At 56.9% G+C, this 9,950-nt stretch overlaps 2 long non-coding RNA genes across 3 annotated transcripts; one reads left to right on the forward strand and one right to left on the reverse strand.

Annotated features, from left to right (window-relative positions):
• The first annotated feature begins 1,575 nt into the window (after nt 1–1,575).
• LOC114082868 (uncharacterized) lies at nt 1,576–7,489 on the forward strand. 2 transcript variants are annotated; one of them, XR_011705087.1, is made up of 6 exons: nt 1,586–1,646; nt 1,895–2,010; nt 2,185–2,766; nt 4,400–4,459; nt 6,399–6,482; nt 6,639–7,489. It is a non-coding gene; the product is annotated as an uncharacterized lncRNA (long non-coding RNA). The 2 variants fall into 2 exon arrangements; XR_011705088.1 differs by lacking the exon at nt 1,895–2,010 and having other exon boundaries at nt 1,576–1,646.
• Nucleotides 2,335–3,296, reverse strand: LOC139702456 (uncharacterized). Its single transcript, XR_011705086.1, has 3 exons — nt 3,176–3,296; nt 2,911–3,071; nt 2,335–2,425 (listed from the first exon to the last, which is right to left on the reverse strand). It is a non-coding gene; the product is annotated as an uncharacterized lncRNA (long non-coding RNA).
• Nucleotides 7,490–9,950: the final 2,461 nt, after the last annotated feature.

Raw genomic sequence — 9,950 nt, forward strand, 5'->3', positions numbered from 1 at the left:
GAAAATCCTCCAGCGTCTCCCTGCATTTCTGCCTGGACACCATCCAGGCAGCTCTGGCCCGATGGCCTGGGGCTGGGGGCTTCTCATGTGATCATGAAGACTTGGCCAGTTCAGCTCCTCCTGCTGCCAGAGGCCTCCCTGAGCGATTCTCCAGGCCACAGTCCCCTCTCCCGAGCTTCTCACCCATGCACCTCTGCCCCTGCTGACCACATGACCCAGCAGTCCAGGAGGGAACACAGATTAGGTGCTAAGTGCTAGGTCCTGGTCTGGGAGCTGCCTATGACACCCCGAGGAAAACCGACAAACTGTGTTCAGTCTGCAGAGGGCCACTAGCCTGGCCCAGGTGAAGGTGGCATATGTTAATTAACAGGTCCCTGGACCCCAGCAGCAACATCTGGAAGCAGGTTAGAAATGCAAACTCTAGGCCCAGACCTCCTGCACCGGGAACTGTAAACATCAGTAATGTTTTCTGTTTGTTTGTGTTGTTGTCTTGTTTGGGCAGTGCTGGGGTCAAACTCAGGTCCAGTGGTAGAGCAAGAGCTCAGGAACCCAGGAACCCAGGGTCTCGCACGTGCTAGGTGAACGTTCTACCGCTCAGCCCCAGCCCCAGCCCCAGCGAGTGTTTTAATGAGCCCTTGAGAGGAATGCTAAAGTGTGAGGACCTCTGTAAGGACGAAAAAGGGCCTGTCCTCAGCACCTCCTCCTCCCTTCCACCCAAGGGGACCTGGCCAACCACTGGGGACAGGCTTAGAGACCTCGAGGAATTCAGCCAATCTCGGGCCTCAGCTTGCTCATCCAAGACATGGGGAGGAGGTCCCACTCCTCTGAGTGGCCGGAAGGATTAAGTGAGCAAGTCCTGATGGACTGTAGCTAGAAGGGCCTCAGGGCTCCTTTTGCAGAGTGGCCTGAAGGAGCCCAATGGGAGAAGTGGGGATGGGACCCAGGACCCCTTGTAATCAGGAAGACGATGAGGGGACAACAGGGGATGGGCCCCTTCCAGCAGGAGAGTTCATGAAGGAGGTGACAGTGGAGCCTCGGAAAAGGGAGGTTGGCGGAGATGAGGAGGTCAGAGCAAAGCCTGGTGTTGGAGCCCTGCAGGGGGCTGGGAGTGGGGTCCACAGGGCCGGAGTGACTTTCTGTAGAGGACGGGGAGCCAACGGGTTGTGAAAGGAGGACCCCCCTCTGCCAGTAGCCCACAAGTGAGAGACCCCCTGGGGATACGGCAGTAAGCCAGGCTCAGGTCTCCTCGGGTGCACAGTCCACTGCAGGGGAAGGGCAGGAGTCCCAGCGCCTTCCACCTTGGCCGTTCCTGCACTGTCCCGCCAGCGGTGAGGGCTCTCCCATCTCTGTGGCCTCCTCGTCCCTCAGGCCAGGCAGCCTGCTGGGGCCCTTCCCGGAACAGGATGTGAGAGAAACAGGAGGCGGTGGTAGGGCCCTCTGCTGTGGGGAGACTGGCCCTGGGCGGGCAAAGTCACAAAGTGCCACTGTGTGGTGGGGAACTGGAGGGCTCTGGGGTCGCCCCAAACTCCCCTCGAGAGGTGACCTGCAGGTAACCAGCCCTTTCCCCTCTGCCAGATGGAGAGAGGCTCAGCCGGTGGACAGAGGGGCATCTCCCAGGAAATGACACCCAACAGAAGGGTACACAGGTGATCCCCAGAGGCCTGGGGTGGGGCGGGAAAGTCCTGGGTCCCACCAAGGCCCAGGGAAGATGTCCCTGGAGCTGCCCATGGCCCTCCTCTGACCTGGAATCCCAAATCCAGAGAAGATGAGGCGATTCCTCAGGGACGCGGGAGCTGAATCCATTCCCCAGAGACGACAGGGGAAAGCACTGCTTCCTGGGCCTGTAGGCAGCAGACCGGCCTCCCCAAGAGACCTCTTCTGGGTCCCCCTGCAGGCCTCACGTCCTCCCCCAACCCACCCCCAGCAGGAGCGAGAACAGACTCGACTCGAGAATGGGGATTTTGCTGGGAACTAAGAAAGAATACCCTTGTCCCCTTGGAGAAATGACAGGCACGTAGCTGAGGGGTGGGAGGCACAGGCTGCATCCTCAGGACCATGAGTGGCAGGCCACAGAGCTGACTCAAGGTGGCTGGGGAGACAGGGCGCCACCAAGGGCCAGCACAGCTGGTCTGGGGACACCTGCACTGACTCTCCCCGTTGCCCTTCCCACTATTCCCTGGACAGGAGGGCCACCCCTCAGACCAGCTCCTGAAGTCACCAGGCCTCAGCAGCGCCCCCTGAGAATGGCAAGAGGGGGAGCCAGGGACAGGGCAGTAATTGGCCTGGGTCAATGGACACTTACCCCTGGGGGCAGCCAGTGGTTGACCAGGCAGACGCAGCAGGAGAACAATGGAGACAAATGGTTACCTGACGGTAGGGGACGTGGTCCTTGAAGAAGCAGCATTTCCTGCCCAAGTCCCTGAACCTGGTCAGAAAACCATGGGCTGAGCAGGAAGTCATGGCGCACGCCGGTGATCCCAGCAGCTCAGGAGGCCGAGGCAGGAGGATTGCAAGTTCAAGGCCAGCCTCAGCAACTTAGCGAGGCCCTAAGCAACTCAGAGAGACCCTGTCTCTAAATAAAATATCAAAAATGGCTGGGGATGTGGCTCAGTGGTTAAGTGCCCTGAGTTCAATCCCCAGCACGAAGGAAGGAAGGAAGGAAGGAAGGAAGGAAGGAAGGAAGGAAGGAAGGAAGGAAGGAAGGAAGGAAAGGAAGACAAAAGATAAAACCACCGGCTTGTCTGGAAGCCCCAGATCCAAGCTCAGGTGAGATGCCCGGCTGCATGGGCTGGGAGGACCCAGTGGCCCCTGCAGGGGGCCATCTCATCTGCTCCCACAGCCATCTGTGTCCCTCGACCCCGGGATGTGTGGCCCTGGTCTGGCCTTAGTGCTCAGGAAGGCCTTACTCACCCCACCGATCTCTTAGTTTCCCTAATGCAGCCACCAACCAGGCCACAACGCTGGTGGTGATGTGGCTTGGTCTTCTCTTTGTCCATGTCACCTGGGTCACTGGGCATCCCCCTGTGTTCCACTTCCTGGGCGGGTACCGGGCAGTGATGACGCAGGTCTCACTTGAAAGAGGTACGGACTGAGTTATCATTTCCTCATTTGCTGTAAAAACAAACACTTTGTTGCCGCTAAAAAAAGACCTGGTGTCTGGGTCTCAGGAAAGTACCTGGAGGGGCAGTCCTGCCTCCAAAACAACCTCAGTCCCTGGCTGCTGCTCAGATTTTTGGTGACCAAGCCCTGATAACTAAGAGACTGACTGACGGGTAGATCTCCTTCATCCATTCAGCAAATACTCGTGGCTGGTGGCCCACACCTGGAATCCAGCGACTTGGGAGGCTGAGGCAAGAGGATCACAGTCTCAGCAATTTAGTGAGACCCTGTCTCAAAATTAAAAAATAAGAAAAAGAAAAAGGCGGGGGTGTAGTTCTGGGTGAACTCCCTTGAGTTCCATCCCTAGTAACACACACACACACACACACACACACACACACACACACGGAAGCACAGGCCCCTGAAGATGACCCCAGGGTTTGGTGTGGGCCACGGCGAGGGTTGGCTCCATCAAGTGCAGTCTGCTGGAGGAAACCCGTCAGTGGGAACGGAAGGCGGGCAGGAGGCCTGGGCATTAGGAACCGAGGAGCCTGGGCACCCGGGAGAAGCGGGAGTGACGGCCAGCCTTCAAGGAGTGGGAGAGATGGTCGCTTAGGGAGGGGACAGGGAAGATGGCCCAGAAATATCACAAGGATGCCAACCTTCAGCCCAGTCCATGAAGGCTCTGGGGGACAGGCCACCACCCAAGATGGTGCCCGGGCAGGAGGGATCCGGTTCCCATAAGATACAGACCGCAGGAGGCTGGCCGAGGTGCCTGGGTGCCGAGGAGGAGCTCAGGACTGGGTGGTGAGAGTCGGCTCATGGCGGGAACGCTAAGGGTGAGCAGGGGATGAGGTGACTCGGGCTGATGCAAACGTCACAGCCACGTCCTCATTTCTAGGGAGGAATATCTGACTGGAGACAGATTTAAACTACAGTTTGCTGGGCACAGTGGCACCCACCACCAGCGATTTGGGAGGCTGAGGCAGGAGATCACAAGTTTGAGGCCAGCTTCGGCAACTTAGAGAGGCCCCATCTCAAAACAAAAAATAAAATAGGCTGGGGATGTGGTCCGGTGGCAGAGCACCCCGAGGTTCAGTCCCAGCTACCAATAAACAGAGTTTAAGTCGCAGGAGCAACAGCAAAGGATCCTTGATGGGTGGCCTCCAGGTAGCTCTGAAGCCAGTTCGGATCCTCAGGTGGGGGTCTAAGATTTTACAGAACCGTTCTGGGGGGTGGTGTAAGTGCCCTGTGGCTGCCTTAGCAGCAGGCTGAGACGCAGGCACGTGTTCTCTTGCAGTGTTGGAGGCCGGTCCAGAGTCTAGCTGCAGGCAGGCCCTCTCCTTCTGGAGGCTCCAAGGCAAGCCTGTCCCTTACTCTCTCTTGGCTTCTGCTAGGTGTCCACCCGGGTCTCCTGTCCTCTTCTGTTAGGCTCCACCCTAATCCAGCATAGATTACTGAGGAGAAGTAAATCACTTAACTTGATTGCATCTGCAAAGACTCCATTTTCAAATAAGGGCCCATTCAGAAGCGCTCAAACATCATCTATCTTTATCTATCTATCTATCTATCTATTTATTTTTTGACACTGGGGACCGAACCCAGGAATACTTAACCACTGAGTCACTCCCCAGCCCTTTTTACTTTTTTATTTTGAGACAGGATCTCACTCGGTTGCTCAGCGCCTTGCTAAGTTGCTGAGGCTGGCTTTGAACTTGTGATCCTCCTGTCTCAGCCTCCCGAGTCGCTAGGCATGCACCACTGCACCTGGCGTGGAATGTGACCTTTTGGGAGGCCATGATTTTACCCTGGACAGGTGGTCTTCTTGCTCTAAACCAGCCCCCTGGGCCTCAGGTGTGAGGGATTGCAGTCCCTGGGGATGAGACTCAAATTTCCGAACTTCCAATTATCCTGGAGACAAGTCCACTGGGAGGTGGGGTCATCCCGAGGGCCTCGAGCCAGGCTGGCACCAGGCTGCCGACAGCTTCCTGTTTTCTCTTTCTTTTCTTTTTTCTGTTGCTGGAGACCAAACCCAGGGCCTTGTGTGTGCTAAGCACATGCTCTACCCCGAGCTGTACCCCAGCCCCCCGTTTCCTCCTTGAATCTCCATTTGGTTTAGCCTCCAGTCCCCAGAGTAACCTTGATGTCACTTTATTAAATTGAAAGTGTTTCATTTCACCATTTCAATATCCTGACACAGAAGTTGGACTTTAAATGAGAGTCCACCCTTTACTTGTGGGCGAGATCTATAAATGGAGTAGCCACAGGAACAGAGCACACCCATCCTGTAGACTAAAGAGTGATGCCCACCAGGCCCAGCCACAGGCACACAGCTGGAGTCCCGGCACCTCCGGAGGCTGAGGCAGGAGGATGGCAAGTTCAAAGTCGCCTCAGCATCATTTTGGTGAGGCTCTGGCTCAAAATAAATAGTAAAAAGGGCTGGGGATGTGACTCAGAGGTAAAGTACCCTGGGCTAAAACAAGTGAGAGCCCCTGGAAACCAGTTATTAACGGACTTCTCTGAGGCCATATGCAAATCAGGCTGCTATTGATGGCATCACCATGGAAATGAGAGGGGCAGTTTTGCTTTTCACTTTCTTTCTTTTAAGTCAAGATCATTTCCCTTCACAAAGCCACACTTCGCCCTGGACCCCCATTTCCCCACCTGAGGCAGCCTCGGGCCCAGGGCCATCTGTGGACCGAGAAGGTCTGTGGGCCCCAGAGTTTGCAATGACAGAGGTATCAGTAGAGATCTGTAAATCAGTGCCCCAGAGAGTGACTTCCACTCCAGCCATAGATCTACATTCTGTAAATAAGATTCTGCATGGAAGGCTGTTTGGAAGAAAAGAGCAAAGCACCCCCACCCCTTCAAAATAGGGGATTCTCAGCTGGGCATGTGGCGCCCACCTGTGATCCCAGCCACTTGGGAGGCTGAGGTAGGAGGATAGCAAGTTCAAGGCCAGCCTCAGCAATTTAGCAAGGCCCTAGACAACTCAATGAGACCCTGTCTCAAAATATATAAAGGGCTGGGGGCGTGGCTCAGTGGTTAAGCACCCCTGGGTTCAATCCCCGGTACCTACCTATGCCACCTAAAAGAAAAAATCTGAAGCTTTAAAAGAGGCACAGATGAGGTCATCTTTGCTGGAATCTGCACGGGAGCTCACCGGGAGGCGGCTGTGGGCTCTCCGCTTCAGTCTCAACCTGTTGACCTCGTGCTGCTCTGTCCCAGCCGCCCTGGGGACGGGACCCAGGGCCTCCTATCTCCTGCTGAGCTACACCGCAGCCTGCATTGCTTTTTAGACAACAACGTCCTTCTACACGGACCACCACGTTCTGTTGACCCACTCAACTGCTGACACACATGTGGGCCGCCGCCTGCTTCAGGCGAGTGTGGACTGGCGTCTGCTAGGGCGTCTCAGAGCTGCCGGAGCGTGCGGAAGTGGAGGCGCTGAGCCGGGGGTGACCCCTCGGCTTTGGGAAGGAGGGCCAGGCCAGGACTTTCTTACGGTGCTGATTAATCTGCTTTCTTTCTCTCCTCAGCCCGTCACCTCCCAGGTATCAGCCCGAGATCTCCACTGCCCCAAGTCCTGCAGGTTTTTTCCCAAAGGCCCAGAGTTCTCATCATGTGCCACCCCCAAGCACCCCAGCCTGTCACCTACTTCCTCTTGGCCAGCGGGTCATCCAGGTGGACCAGAAGGTGGTGGAGACCCAAAAGCCAGGGGCCCAGCGCCCCGCGGCAGATGTACTCAGAGCTGAGGGCACGTGAGATTGGAGCGTGGGGCTGGGGGGCAGGTGGGGTGCAGATGAACAGAGATCTGCTGGGTGGGCAGAGAGGACCAGGGCAGGACAGTGGGGGACAGGAGACAGGCTGCCTCCCCGAGGCCATCCTTAGTCCCACGGGACCTGGCCACAGGGCAGACCCGCCCCTGGCTGGGGGCCTCCAGGGCAGGTGTGGGAGAGCTGGGGGGTGCAGGTGACCAGGCCTGACCTCCAGCTGACGGGCACTTTTCTCAAGTTCCAGCGGTAGATCTTCACAGCCACCAGCGCTGCAGCCAGGTGCCCAGCTGCAGAGGTGGACAAGACACTCTCGGAGGCTGAAGAAGTTGCCCTGGGCCATTTCAGACGTCTCTTTGACAGGCTGCAAACCCTGCCTTCCTCCAGCTAGATCCTCACTCAGGCGTCCTTGGGAGCCAGGGCAGTGGGAGCCAGGACCTGTTGCCTACCTCGCTGGGGGTGGGACCAGGACCCCCATCCACTCTCTGACCCACACCTGAAGAAGACCAGCCACATCTGTAATCCTCAGCTCAGGAGGCTGAGGCAGGAGGATTGCAAGTTCAAGGCCAGCCTCAGTATCTTAGCAAGACCCTGTCTCAAAATAAAAAGTAAAAAAAAAAAAAAAGCAAAAAAAAAAAAAAACATTGGGGATGTGGCTCGGTGGTCTAGTGCCCCTGGGGGTGGGGAGGAGGAGAAGGAGGAGGAGGAGGAGGAGGAGGAGACCAACGAGAAGAGGCAGCCTAGAGGCAGGGGCACCCTGGGCCTGGAGCCCAACAGGTGGAGGTTTGGTTCCCATGCCACCGGCTGTGGAGTCCAGGAGGAGACACTCAGCCTCTGGGCCTCACTTGCTTCATCTGAAAAGAGAATGGAACCATCCCAGGGGTCCTAAGGAAGGATCAGGTGAGAACTTTTGTAGGATAAACCAGCCCTGGGATCAGGACTAATCCCTAAGGATGTTCAGAGCATTGGGCAGAAGGTTCTAGAGTCCAGAGTCTTCTAAGATAGTTCTTGTCCCAAAGAAGCTCTCTTCCAGGCAGGGCTGTGGAGAGGACAAAATCAGGACCATTTGGTGTGACAGACCATCTTTTTTGTTTTTTGGGGGTACTGGGGATGGAACCCAGGGATGCTCTACCACTGAATGACATCCCCAGCCCTTTTTATTTTTAAAAATATTTTTTAGCTGTCGATGGACCTTTATTTTATTTATTTATATGTGGTGCTGAGACTCAAACCCAGTGCCTCACACATGGGAGGCAAGCGCTCTGCCACTGAGCCCCAGCCCCAGCCCTTATTTTTTATTTTGAGACAGGGTCTTGCTAAGTTGCTGAGGCTGGCCTCGAACTTGCAATCCTCCTGCCACAGCCTCCTAAATTGCAGGGATTACTGGTGTGTGCCAGTGAACCCAGCTGAAATTCAAATTTAACTGAGTACTTTGTATTTTCATTTGTTAAGTCTGGCAACTGAAATACATACTACACAAGAATAAAACTAGAAGTGAAATTTTACAGTACACGTTGCAAGTAGACTGGAAGCCCAGACTGAGTAATGGAGTGGGTACTCTGGCAGGCTCCCTGGAGGAGGCAGCAGTCATAGCTAAGCCTCCTGGCTGGTTAGGCATTTTGTAAGGAGGAGACTCACCGGGGAGGGGGTTTAAAACCTCCCAGTCATGACTATACGACCCTCTCCCACCCCGCCAGAGCCAGTGTCCCAGCTGCAGGCTGACTTCACCTTGCAGGACAGAGGGTCAGGCCCTAGGGTGGCGATGTCCCACCCGTCACCTGCAGCCTGGTTGGACAGGGCGGGCACCTCCCCAGGCGGCAGATGCTGCTCCACAGGCGGCCTGCCAACTTCTCCTTCCTGGCATCCCGGATGTTGGGCTGGTTCTAGTGCCAGGCTGTAGGCAGTGCAGTGCTCAGAGCAGCACCTTTGACTGGTGCCCCCAGGTGAGGGGAGGTGGCACTTCTGGGTGGGGCCGGGATCCTGCTACAGTGTCCAGAAGGAGGGGGTGGGAAGCAGAGCAGGAAGGGCCCAGGAGGCAGCCGTGTAAAGGGGGCCCACACCCTCTGCCCCTGCTGCCACAGGTGAGCTGCCCCTGGGCCCCACCCTCGTGTCGGCCACAGCCCCATCTCCATCGCAGCTGTTGCCTCTGGGTGCTGGCTGGATAAGGTGTTCAATGCAGGGAGAGGAGAGCTGGCGGCCACCCTGTGGACAGCTGGGCCCTGCATCGGGGCAGTGGGCAGTGGGCTTGTAGGGCAGAGCTGCTGCCAAGGCCAGAAAGGCTGTGCCAACAGGCATGACTCCAAGGCAGGCATGAAGGGCCTGCTGTGGGCGGAGGGTCTGCCGAGCCTCGAGCGTCCCTGACGCCTGACACTGACCGGCACACCCAGCCACCCTGCAAGGGAGGCAGCTGACCTCTGGCTGGGGCACTTTCTTCTGTTCCTCGTGACTCAGATGATGCCTCCCAGGGACCAGGGTGAGCCAGGAGTTTCTGCCCCCCGTGGGAATCACATGGGTTAGTCTCTCTCTCGCAGGTGGTGAAGGAACAGGACTGCGCCTCCTGGGGTCCCCTCTCCAGGACCATCCCTTCATTGACAGTGAAGTGGCACGGGCCTTGTGTGCATGCCCACGGCAAGCCTTCAGTGGTGGCTGTTCCTCCTCCTTGAGCTGGGAGGCGGCCTCTCCTCGGGGCCTCTTCCTGGCAAGGCTGTCCTGTTCAGAGGCCAGATCATGGGGGTATAGACGGGCTCCACTGACCACCCTCTTGGCATTCAGCCCACTTGGTTAGGTGGGTGAGTAAGCTTCCTGCCTCTCCTCATGCCCAGGGCTCTGAAGCAAGCACTGGGCACCATGAAACTCCCAGAGGCCTCCTGAGGGGTGACTGACAGGTGAGCTCTCCTGACCTGAACCCTCAGCTCCTTTGTCATGAAGGAGGTAACAGAGACACAGGAGGAGAGTCCCCTGCCCTGCCGCCTGCAGGGGACCCCACCACTGGAATGAAGAAGCCCTGGGGGGGGGGGATGCAGGGACAAAGGACAGACAGCGAGAACACGGACCAGACCAGGCTTCGGAATGGTACTG

Source organism: Marmota flaviventris, chromosome 17 (genome assembly GCF_047511675.1).
Source record: "Marmota flaviventris isolate mMarFla1 chromosome 17, mMarFla1.hap1, whole genome shotgun sequence".
Classification (NCBI taxonomy): Eukaryota; Metazoa; Chordata; class Mammalia; order Rodentia; family Sciuridae; genus Marmota; species Marmota flaviventris.